We start from the raw sequence: 12,446 nt of genomic DNA, 5'->3' as shown, positions 1-12,446 counted from the left end.
GGAGAATACCTAGGGGGTGGATGCTGAAAGGAGGATTACAACTAAATCTAAAAATAACTCCAGGCACACTAATCCAGGCCTCCGTCGTTCGGTTAATTTTGAACTACAGAAATTTTCGGTAAAAGTTTAAAAATCAGTGAAAAATCTAATTATTAGAAAATTTATTCCGAACTGGTACAGAATTTGTTCAGTTTACCCCATTTATTGATGAAAAATAAAATTTATAATTTTTTTTTGATTTCTCACGTGTAACGATCATTTGAAAATTTTACCGACTTGTTCTGCTGTTCAAAACCCCGGTAAAATCCTACCGAGTTCGGTGATCTGAATTAAGTGTGGGAGATCTTCAAAGGAATTCGGAAAAGAATTCCGGAAATGAGGAGAAATGTGTAAGAAGAAATGCAAACGTAATTCTTAGGAAACTTTCAATGTGAGTAGAATTCCAAGGGAAGAAGTGAGATTCAAAAGGAAATCTAAAATGAATTCAATGAAAATTCTGGAAATTCTCAGCCCAAAGTGTTTTCTTACTGAAGGAAATTTCAAGATAATTCCAAGCAAAATTCAATCGGGAGGATAGTTCCAACGAAAGATTTCAATTTGGAATTGCGAGAAGTATTCTAAATATATTCTTAAGAGTTGGTTGGAAATGCTAACATGAAGCTTTAGTGTGATGATTTATGAGCTAGAGAATGATCTTTAGAAGAGGGTAGGTGGATAGTTCCGTTAGAGCACGGCAGTATGAAAATTGAATAGAAGTTGAAAATGAGCGAAGGGCCATTAATGCGACAGTTTTTTGAAGATAGACGCACATCTTTTGCCTAACCCGTACGATGTACGCGGTGACTTGAAGTATGTCTCCAAGTCTACAGGCAAAAAGATATATATAGATATTCTTAAGATTTTTTTGTAGATAATTCAGAGAAGCGTCCCAAGTGAATTTCGAGTACAATTTCAGGAGAATATAAAGCGAATGCTGACGAGAACTCAAAGTGTATTTTTATGAGAAATTTCCGTTTGGCTATTCTGCGGTCTTCAGAACTACTTTAAAGCTCCTAAAATATTCCTGAAGTTAATGAAACTACCTTGAAGTTCTTTTTTCAATCAAATGTCATTGACTTTATTGACAGCGGAAACAACAAAAAACATAATTTTGGACATGGAATAAGATTCCCAAGTAACACGGCTTGTCATAATAAAGTTGAAAATACTTTTCAATGACTTACGTATAGAATCAATAATACTTTAATTTACATCATTTAATACAGTTATACAGCGGCGCCGGTGGTGTAGTGGTAAGCGTGATTACCTCTCACCCCAGCAGGCCTGGGTTCAATCCCAGTCGGCGCCGCCGGGATGTTCTGAGGCATAACATCTCTGATCACGCTTTCCTTCGGATGGGAAGTAAAGCCGTTGGTCCCCGGTTCTTGAGTTGATGGGTCGATAGGTAGGGTCCAGGAGTGGGAGCTGCCTCCCTGGCGTCGGTAGCATTGGTGCTCAGCACGGAAAACAAGATCGACGGAAAACAAATCAAGAAAAAAAAAAAAAAAAAAAAAATACAGTTATACAACCTAAAAAGCGCAAGAAGCGGAGCTTATAAAATTAAATATAAGACCAGTATTTAATTTTATAAGCTCCGCTTCTTGCGCTTTTTAGGTTGTATAACTGTATTAAATGATGTAAATTAAAGTATGTAACATGTAACATGTTTTGGAAACATCATAAAAACCAGCGGCAAAAATTTAAAAAAAAAATGAGCATGGGATTCGAACACTGGTCCTTGGCGTGAAATACTCATTACTTCCTAACTAGACCATCATGTATCTATCATGTTCTTTCCAATGGCATGCAAATTATATTCTTGTGCAACACGCCTGCTTCGATCTGTCATAAAGAAGTTTTGTAAGCAGCAATGCGTACATTCAATTGCCAGAGTGTTATTTAAATGTATTTGCAACTACTTATAACACATCCTGCACCTTTTTAGCTGCATTAATTTATGAGATGTCATAAAAGAGTGTTTTCAACTTTCTTTATAACAAACCTCCGAAAACCTCATAACAAACTGTCAATGACTGCGTGAAGTGACAGTCCGACTCAATGGCGTCGTCAATGTCCACGTCAATCTGGAAAGTGCAGAATCTCTTTAAGAGCTTTATAAATTCAGCTAAGATTGATTTTGCATACGACAAGTTTTATAGTGGTATTAAAACAGTAAGATGCACGTTTAAATAACATTTAAAGTTAAAAGCAAAAGAAAACTATTTTGGAAAATGTTGAATTCTAGGAAGTCTGAAGAAAATATCTTTAAACCTCATATAAAACATGGGATGTTTTATGCATCACTTATAATACATTAATACAACAAGTCGTTCTAATTCTTTTTCAGAAAGATTTTTTGTGTGTTACTTGGGTTCACTTACTTTCTTACTTAGCAATCCTGCGCACCTCCAGGGGTTCACAGGGCCTTTGTGAAAGATTTCCATCCTGGGCGATTACTAGCTTTGGCCTTGACCTGTGCTCAAGTCAAATTTCGGTCAACGTTCTTAATTTCACTGTTTGAGCTCCGCCACCTCGAGCCTCTGGGTCTGCCTCTGCTGCGATGTCCTGCTGGATTCCAGTACAGTGCTTGCTTGCAGATTTCGTTTCCGCTCCGTCGTAGTGTGTGGCCGACCCACCTCCACTTCCGTTCACGAATTTCTGTCTCTATCGGCTTCTGATGGCACAAACGATGAAGCTCGGAATTTGAGATCCAATTGTGGGGCCACCAGACACGCTGGCTGGCAAACGACTGGGATAATGCGTACCACCGGTTCTTCGCGTACTTGAAGGTTATAAAATAGACCCGTCACGCAAGTGAAAGTGGTCCTTAGCCTCTTGCACAGTAACTCCTATCCCTTCCTCCCCGCGGCGCCTGCTGGGGTACGAGTAACCTTAGGGAAGATCGGGTAACCAACCCCGGTGGGAACTTTGGTCGTATGCTCACAGGGAAGGGGGAGCTGCATCTTTTTCGGAGGATGTGGCTTACAAAACCCGAGCGTCTGTTCTCCATGTTAGGGGCGGCTCAAACAGCGTCTGACTGGCATCCAGCGGCTGAATACGAAATGCTAATGCTCCCCGAAAGCTATACCCAAGATGGCAGTCCCATCACGGAGGATAGGAGACCTTAGGCCAACCACCTACTGTCTCCGAAACCTTCAAATCATTACAGAAACCTATAGTGAAAGATTACGAACTGATTTTATGGCAACGACTTTAAGTTCCAAACAACGGATAAGAATAAGGTTCAGCATCATAGAAAAATGTTCTGGGGTCCAAGAATACATATGGAATATTTACGAGAAATTAAAAAGAATTAAAATATTAATTCAAGAGTAAAACCGAGAAGAAATAGTACAAAATTCTTGTAAACATTCACAGGGAGTTCAGTCCAGGATTCCACGATAATTCTGAGATAATTTCCTAGGTACTTCTTAGAATAGTTCCATGTGAGTTGTGAAAAGAACTTCAAGGAGAATTCCTAAATGTTAAGTATAATTCCAAAATAATCTGTTGTTGGTGTTACTGTTGAGTGTTTTAATCATTTTTTTTTTTCGAGAATTGACCAACTGCAGACGGCTCGAGCTATGGTGCTCACTAGGTCACTGCAGCTTTAAGGCTCGTATTGTGATCAAATGTATGTATTATGACCATTTATATGTGATAAATCATGTAAATGTAAATGGAATACAGTTTTGTCAGCACCCTTTTATAAAAATGTTTTCCAATGTTCTACAAAACCCATGCATTTTTTTCAGTAATCTTCTCGAACCTATTGCACCAAGGTATACTTTAAATATCCCTTTTAACGATGAATGAGAAAAATTTAGAATTATGGTTATGTGAAATTATCGAAAGAAAAAAGTCTGAAGCGTGGAGGGGCTGACAAAATCGGGTCATTACTGTATTTAAAATAAATAAAATCATTCTTACCTTTTTACGGTTGTTTGATTACTAATTGCAATTTTTACCTGCTCAGAGTTGGCTCCTTTAAAATACTGTGGAGAATTTACCACGTTATTACTAGAGGTGGGCAAGACAGCTCATCTGGCTGAGTGGATCAGACCCGTCCAGCTCACTCAGGGGAGCCGATTATTTTGAACAGCTCATTAGCTCACATTGAAATTATAGAAATTATGGCACAAATTCAAAATTGGAAAAGAAATAAGTGGTTTTAGTGAACCTAAACCAATAAAGCTATACTGCCGGTCTAATTTTCCAGCAGAATTGCTCTCACTATTCTTGGCTTCAGCTCCAGATCATCAGCTCAGATCCGAATCAGAAGCTGAATCGTGAAGAATCGAGATAAAAAAAAAAAGATTCGAAGAGCTGGACGGGTCCAAGAGCTGTCATTCTAAACAGCTCCCACAGTGATTCATTCCGGTCAATGATTCGGATCCGGAGCTGAGTTGTTAGGTTGACAGCTGCATTTCGCTTTTCAGTTACCGTGAAGCTCTCTAATTCCAATCAGTGCCTAATTCCATTCACGTGGGCTTAAGCGATGTATATCAAACCGATTTGTCACCAGTAAAACTACCCAAGTAACATTTCAAGTTTTATCGTGGTTTTAAAGTGTTCTACAAGTCTAAATCATGGTCTTCAGAATCCTCATAAAACCCAAATTGCTCCCATATGCAAATCTAAATCAATAATGTTTCCATCATTAGAAATTATTAGACTATTATTAGGCTGTCAACGAAACAAAAACACAACAATGCGAAACGATATGTTACGAACTAGGGTTGCCAGAATGATGAATCAGCAGGAAATGAAAATTCCATGAAAGAAAAAGAAGACGAATTGTCAGTTCCGGACTCACCAGTCAAGACGAGGAGCAAAAATAAGCAGCTAGGAAGAAAGTGAAAAAAAAAATGAATTTGAATTAACTGTATTTTCATATATTATTTTTCAGAGACGAACCAGCCTACGGCTGAAAGTCTCTTTAATAAAGAAATCAAATCAAAATTAGATTGGAATTAGAAAGCTACACGGTATTTGCGTTTGTTTGGATCTTCCACTCCCGATGAGAATGATGGGAGAGTTGAGGAATAACATCAGCAATAAGAGCCTGGAAGGTAAATACATTGAAAAATACCAGTAGAAATTTAACATCGTGTAACACAAGTATAGAGAGACATCTCTATCAATGAGTCCTTTTTTGAAAAGCTCCGCTATAAGTGACGGATTGAATGGTTTGACTTGTGATATCAATGAGCTGATGAGCTGCGGTTCCTAAAAAATGAACCGTGGGTCATCAGCTCACTTTAGTGAATCGGGTCTTTAGAACAGCTCGAGAGCGGATCGCCCGTCTCTAATAATTACTCAGCTCCATCGATTTTCGTTCCTGCGTGGTTTTTGTGATATAACCACTCTCGGCATATTACCCTGTAGTACGACTTGGGCGTGCACTATGCAAGTAACTCATCTCTCGTCAAGATGATGGGATATGGGGTGATGATCAAGGGATTAAGAAAACGAATAAACGAACAGAGAGAAAGGTATTCGTATTGGTTACATTAACCCTCCCTCCCAAACACACACAACGAAAAAGAAACATAAAGGCACAGACAAACAGAAATAACACATTTAATATTTCTCTCCACAAATAATAGTCACTAAAACACTACCGCCATCTGTTGAGTATCATGTAATATATAATGCGCTGAACAGATGGCGCTAGTGTGCAGACGTCAAACGCAGGGGAACCGACTGTCCGCGCCACAGGTGGCGGCACCACCAACCAAAAACACTCAAATCGACCGTCAAATGCGTGTTCGATGAACAACCTGCGAATGTTATATCTGTTTGTCTGTGATAGATGGGTTATTAGGAAAGTACAACTACATTATAACTATTAGTGCAATGGATGAACGTTAGTTTCGGGGTCATGTTAGTGTTAGAGTTTTGTTAGTATTGACCCGTATTCAGCCCTGTCGGCCCCTCCAACACTAGTCGTAGGTAGTTGTTGTTAGGACATGCGACACTGCTACTATGTTAGAGTCAAGTTTCGAAGTGCAAAAAAAAATGTTAGAACTTTCTTCTAAATTAACTTTACACTGAAACTATTTATCTTAGCATTACAAAGACAAATTTAAAATTACTGATTTATTTTATGCTAATATTATAATTATGATAAAACTACTATTTACGGCTCCCTGAAATTAATCCGCTTGAACCTTTCAAATCAATGAACTGAAGAAGAACTACATTTTTAACAAATTGCTAAACTTGACAAATCATCAACAAGCCCCTCATCCTTGGACAGGGACTGTTGAGTGTTTTAATCAAACTGAGAAAAAATTTCAAAGAAAATTGAAATCTCAGGAAATATTATTTTATGGGAAGTTGAGAAGAGAATTCTGAAGAGAATTCCAAGGCACGAGCAAAGTCCGAAAAGGTATTTTAATTGTGAGTTTGAAAAGAATCCAAGTTTAGTATGAAAAAATAAATGTTTTCGATTTTAAATAGGTAAATAATCATTTGGAAAAATAACATATTAGTTGATAAATGTGTCATTAATTTATAAACAAAAAATACAACTTATAATTTAAGTGACCATATATATTAAGGTTCATTGATTTTTTCTGATTCTCCCGTCGAATTCCTGGCATATTCCCGGTTATTTTTCAAATTTTTAGTCATTTCCCGGTTTTCCCGAATCGCTGGTCACTCTGTTCGGGGCACTTCGTTAAGGTTTAATGAACTTGTAATAGATGAGGGAACTTCGCAAAAAAAAATCAACGAAATTGTAAAAAGTTCAGGGAACTTTGTAGAAAAGCAACAAGTTTCATACAAATTCTGAGATCTTAATAGAAGTCAAGCCAATTACATAGCAATTCGAGAAAATTCGTAAAACTTCATAAAAGTGCTGAGATGTTTTAAATATTGCGAGGAAATTCTTAGAAGTTCAACCAAAATTACAGCAGCTCAGCGAAGAAGAAGTTCAGAGAATTTCTCAGAATATTATAGACGTACTTCATAGAACTTCAGGGTTTGAATTGGGACCTTCCTGGATTTCTTGGGAACTTTTTTTTCTCCAGATGATTAAGAAAATTGGTTTAAAATTTTAGTAACCCGCTCACTTGCTATAAAAAAAAACTATTTTTCAGAACTATGAAATCATTCGATGTTATAATGATAACTAGAACTTGAAAGTTACAAGAAGAGGACGTGAGGTATGTGTTTGACACATACAACCTGTCAATATTGCTTTCAGTGCGTCACAATATGCGATTTTACGATTCTCAGAGTGAACGCTCACGAATCATAAGATCGCTGATTGTTACGCTCTGAAAGAGCAATTGACAGGTTTTATGAGTCCAACACATACTTTACACTTTCTTCTTGTTACTTACAAGTACAAAATATCGTTTTATTATCTAATGATTTCATAATTCCGAAAAACATTTTTTTTTAAAGCAAGTGAGTGGAAGCAACCCTGGGTCTGAAAAGGTCATCGATGTTCTGACCAATCTTGTAAGCGGTCACCGTAGTCGACACATTTTCTGTGATAGCTTACGACACTTGCAAAACAAGCTATCAAATTACAGTACCAAACTAAAATGTCATATGACAGGCTCTGTCATAATCATAATAAGAGCTGCTGATGATGTGCTTGTGTGAATTCTGAAAATAGAAATCAACGTTATCCTAATACAGGTATACCTCGATGTAACGTAACTGTCTTTTTTGACTTCCATCCAGGGCTGGCAAATGTCATTTTCAATGAAGGATCTCATGCGATATTTACAGAGATACTCCTGTCACTATCATCAGATGAGAAAAAGACGATAGAGATTTCTTCAAAATCTCATCGAATTTTTCGTAATTACTAGCTCATTTATTACTTTTAAGTTACTTGTGTCGTGACCGGACCGAGGTTTCCAGCCTCGGCCACGGCTACACGAATTAGCGATGCAGCTGCCACTGGTGCGGCTGCTTCTGCTGCTGCTGAATTTACTGCTGCTGCTGCTGTTTCTGCTGCTGGTGGTGGTCCGTCACCTCCAAAATTCGTTACAAGAATGACTTCAACGAGTAGTAGTAGTAGTAAAATTATGTTTATTTCTGTTGATTATGGTAGTACATTGATTTATCATTTGAATTGATTAGCCTATCTGGCTCTTCATCTTTGTTTAATTTGATATTCTAATTTAATATTTGCGTTTTTCAACTAGTTTACAGAATATCCCTTTTGGGATGTGTTTTATTTGAATTGAAAAAAGTGATAACCTACCTAACTACGAGTATAACTTAACCTAACGTGCTAGATCACGTATGATCTGATGATTTGATCTCAGACAGGTGTCTCTGAACCTTTCCAGGATGAATACTCTCCGTTCTTCTAATGTCTGAATTCCAGTCATTAGGTGGATCTCAGAATTTCTAGTCCGCGGGAGACTGTGTAGTACCATCCTAAGGATCTTGTTCTGGATCCTTTGGAGTTTAAGGTGATGGCATTTTGCGCAACTCTCCCAGATTGGCATACCGTACTCGATTACAGGAAGGATGATTTGTTTGTAGACAGCAAGCTTATTTTTCAGGGACAGGGTTGACTTCCTGTTGATAAGTGGATACAACGATCTTATCAAGATGTTGCACTTGGTTTTCGTTTTGTCAACGTGCTCCCTGAAAAGAAGCTTGCTGTCTAGTGTTAGCCCGAGGTACACGACCTCATTGGACCATTCCACCACTGTGCCGTTCAGGTAGATCTTGTTATTCTCCGACGGAACAAGTCTAGGAGATTTAGAGTGTGGAAAGATAATGACCTGGGTCTTTGCTGCGTTGATACGGATTTTCCAACTGTTGAAATATTCAGACAGGACGTCCAGGCCTCTCTGAAGTTTGGCAGTCAGAGCTCTGATGAACGTACCCTTGTAGACGATGGATGTGTCATCTGCGAACAGAGACAACGATCCACTAGGGAGAGCCAGCATATCGAAGGTGAACAGGTTGAATAGGATGGGGCCAAGGATGCTTCCTTGTGGAACCCCGGCACCGATGTTGAAAGCATCCGATGTGATGCCATTCAGAGAGACTCGGAACGTCCTGTCTGATAGATAGTTATTTATGATCTTTACTAGGAAGATTGGAAGACCGTACTGCTGCAATTTGAACACCAGGCCATCATGCCAGACATTGTCGAACACTTTTTCAACGTCCAACAACGCCATGGCAGATGTTTTCGAAACAGACTTGTTCCGTCTGAGAATGTTTGTTACTCGAGTCAGCTGGTGGACGGTCGAACGACCTTTCCGAAAACCAAACTGTTCCTCGAGTAACAAGTTGTTTTCATCGGCAGATGTTAGGAGCCGGTGGTACAGTGCTCTTTCGAACTGTTTTGATAACCCTGAGAGAAGGCTGATTGGTCGATAACTTGAAGGAGAGGACGGATCCTTCCCAGGTTTCCGGATGGGTATGACTTTAGCTGACATCCAACACGAGGGGAAGTAGCCCAGTCTGAGGCACTGATTAAAAATCAGTGCCAGATGGTTGTAGAATCTGGAACTCAAGTGTTTGAGTTCCAGATTCACGATGTTGTCGAAACCTGGGGCCTTCATGTTTTTAGATGATTTGATATAGGCCAACGGTTCGTCAGCCGTAATCTCGGATTCCTCTGGAAAAATGTTAGGAATCTGAAGAAGATTGGTTGCATTTTCAGCAACCTCAGATTCATGAGGGCTGACGATGTTTTGTCCGAGATTATGGGAGCTGACGAAGCGTTGACCTATCGCGGCAGCCTTCTCTTCAGGAGTTATCAGATGAACCACTGGGTCGCCGGGACGATCCAGTGGGGTCAGTGGGGGAATGGGCCTAGGCTTGTTTTTAAGAATTTTTGTTAGTTTCCAGAAGGGCTTAGCACAATCTGGGAGAGAGCGGATCTTACTAGCAAAATCGTTATTTCTGAGATCCACCAACCTGGCCTGAATGATCTTTGTTAATCGATTACAATTGGTCTTCAAGTTAGGCAGGCCAGTACGCTGGTACTGCCTACGAATGGTGTTACGGAGTCTAATGAGATCTTTGGTAGGGCTGTCAAGGTTCAGAGTGTTACTCACCTGTCTGGATACTGGCACGTGTTGTTCACTGGCCCGGGAAATTGCCTCCTCGATGGTTTGTAGACACCGGTCAACATTTTCCGACGTTCCCGGTTGGACATCGTAGTCGATGGTTGTGTCGACGCAGTGTTGATATTGCGCCCAGTTGACTCGATGGTAGTTGCGCCGGGAAGCTTCGAATCGGTTTACCGAGGATCCAACTTCGGCCACCACCGGGTAGTGGTCCGAGCTCAGCTCCTGGAATGCCACAGGTTGCGAGATGTTGTGTCCCATGATGCTTACGAAGATGTCGATGGTCGCATGGACCCCAGACCGACTCAACCGGGTGGGAGAGTCCGGGGCCAATATGGTATAGTGGCTCTCTTGCAGGTCTTCATTGAGGATGATGCCGTTTTTATTGCTCCGACCGTTGCCCCAAGCTTGATTATTTGTGAGATATCGACGATGGAAGTGAATGAATTAGAACGAAATCACACATGTCATTTGATAGATATTTGATAATTTTATTTTTGATCGAATGTTGCTCTACTGTTTATGTTGTGTAAGAGAGACGATTGTAGAGCATGAGAGTACGAATACAAACACACTGTCTCGCATGACAACGAAGCGAGTGTAGTAAAACACTTCAACTGTTTCAACTCCTGGTTCTAATTTCTTGTTCGAATTGGTAGGACTTAAAAAAAAGTAATTATGGGACTTGAACGAAGTTGATGGAGTTTCAGAAAATTTTCAATAAGGCAATTTTGTAGATGTCCATGAACATTAGAGCGATTTTTCCGCCCCTCATGGTTCTTCGCCACCTATTATTGGTGCTGTTGGTAAATTCATAAAGGGCAAACACGATATAATTGCAACACATTTAATTTGCTCACAAATTTCTCATATTTATCAGATAAAAACCAAATTTGCAGGATCAATTTTTGAGGGTGCTTCACGCCATCCATAAGAGCTTGTACAGTCGTGTTTCCTCCGCATGTCATTTGCATGTTTTACATTCTCCTTGGTCTTTCTGAGTTCCCGCTTCATCATGGCCCAATAGGTTTCGATTGGGCGTAGTTCTGGACAGTTCGGTGGATTCATGTCCTTGGGTTAGCCTCATACCATTCCAGCACGCTTTTAAAATCGTGACATGAAGCTAAGTCCTGTCAAAACAATGGTTTTTCACAGTGCTGCCAAAAAATTGGCAGCAGACGTTTTTGGAGGCATTCATTTTTGTAAATTTCACCATTTATGGTGCCGTTTGTGACGAATATTTTACTTCTTTTTCCACAGGTGCAGATGCCAAATAAGGTATTTTGATGCAAATTTCGACATTTTTTTTTTCTTGAAACGATCATCCACTTGGAACTTAACTTTTCAGTGTAAAACTCCTATCCTGCACGGCGAATGAGAACGACTCAAATTTGAGTTTAGTTCACTCATAATCGCCAAAAGTGCAGGAACTCAGCGATGAGTAAAATTTGTCTTATGGTTTCCTGTGGAAAACCTCAAAAATCTGCCGGAAAATGAGGAAATTGACAAAAATTTTATTCTGTCTCGGAGTAGTACCAATAGACTGAGTGAATCCAATCTTTACTTTTCTCAAATTCGGGAATTTTTCCCTGGAAAATCCTGGAAAAACCTGGGAAAACATGAGGCAAATTAACTCATCGCTGAGTTCCTGCACTTTTGGCGATTATGAGTGAACTAAACTCAAATTTGAGTCGTTCTCATTCGCCGTGTGCTATTTGTTGGAAGTCAGCTTTGACGTATATTTCATCATCCATCACACAGCAGAAGCAATCAATAATATGATAAAATACTTACGATGGACTCAGGCGGATTGTTCCGATTATTTGGTGCATATTCGAGCTATATCGAAAATCAGATCGAGTTAGCACGTTAGTTCTGCACACAAAGATACAGACCATTTCTGCAAGCAGCCAATCCCAGCAAAAGATATTCCAATTCACTCAATCAACCGGACCAGTAAAATCCACCATCTACCCTCACGACCTAGAACTGCAAAATCTAGCAGCGTACAACCTTTCGCCCAATTTCAAACGATATTGACGACCACCACATAGCAAATACAAACAGTGATTGATTGCAAATTTTCATCACTCTGCGATCGGCGCGGGAAGCAAATTTTCCCGCAGGTCGTTCTACCAATTCCTGTGTATGAATTCGTACAAATCAACTTCAAACTTCTGTTGCGTTGCTTCGCTGGTAGCTGTTGAAAAATTTGACGACGGCAGTAAGTATGAGTAGCACGAATAAAACCAGAATGTCAATAAATCAATGTGCGTTTGAAAGCCACCGACGCCAGTACGGTGAAATGAACTAAATTATCAAACGGGTGTCAAAATTGAATCA

The sequence above is a fragment of the Ochlerotatus camptorhynchus genome, unplaced genomic scaffold, assembly GCF_037179485.1.
Source record: "Ochlerotatus camptorhynchus isolate MF236.1 unplaced genomic scaffold, CSIRO-AGI_Acam_v1.1 ptg000070l, whole genome shotgun sequence".
Classification (NCBI taxonomy): domain Eukaryota; kingdom Metazoa; phylum Arthropoda; class Insecta; order Diptera; family Culicidae; genus Ochlerotatus; species Ochlerotatus camptorhynchus.
Note: the sequence above shows the minus strand (reverse complement) of the source record.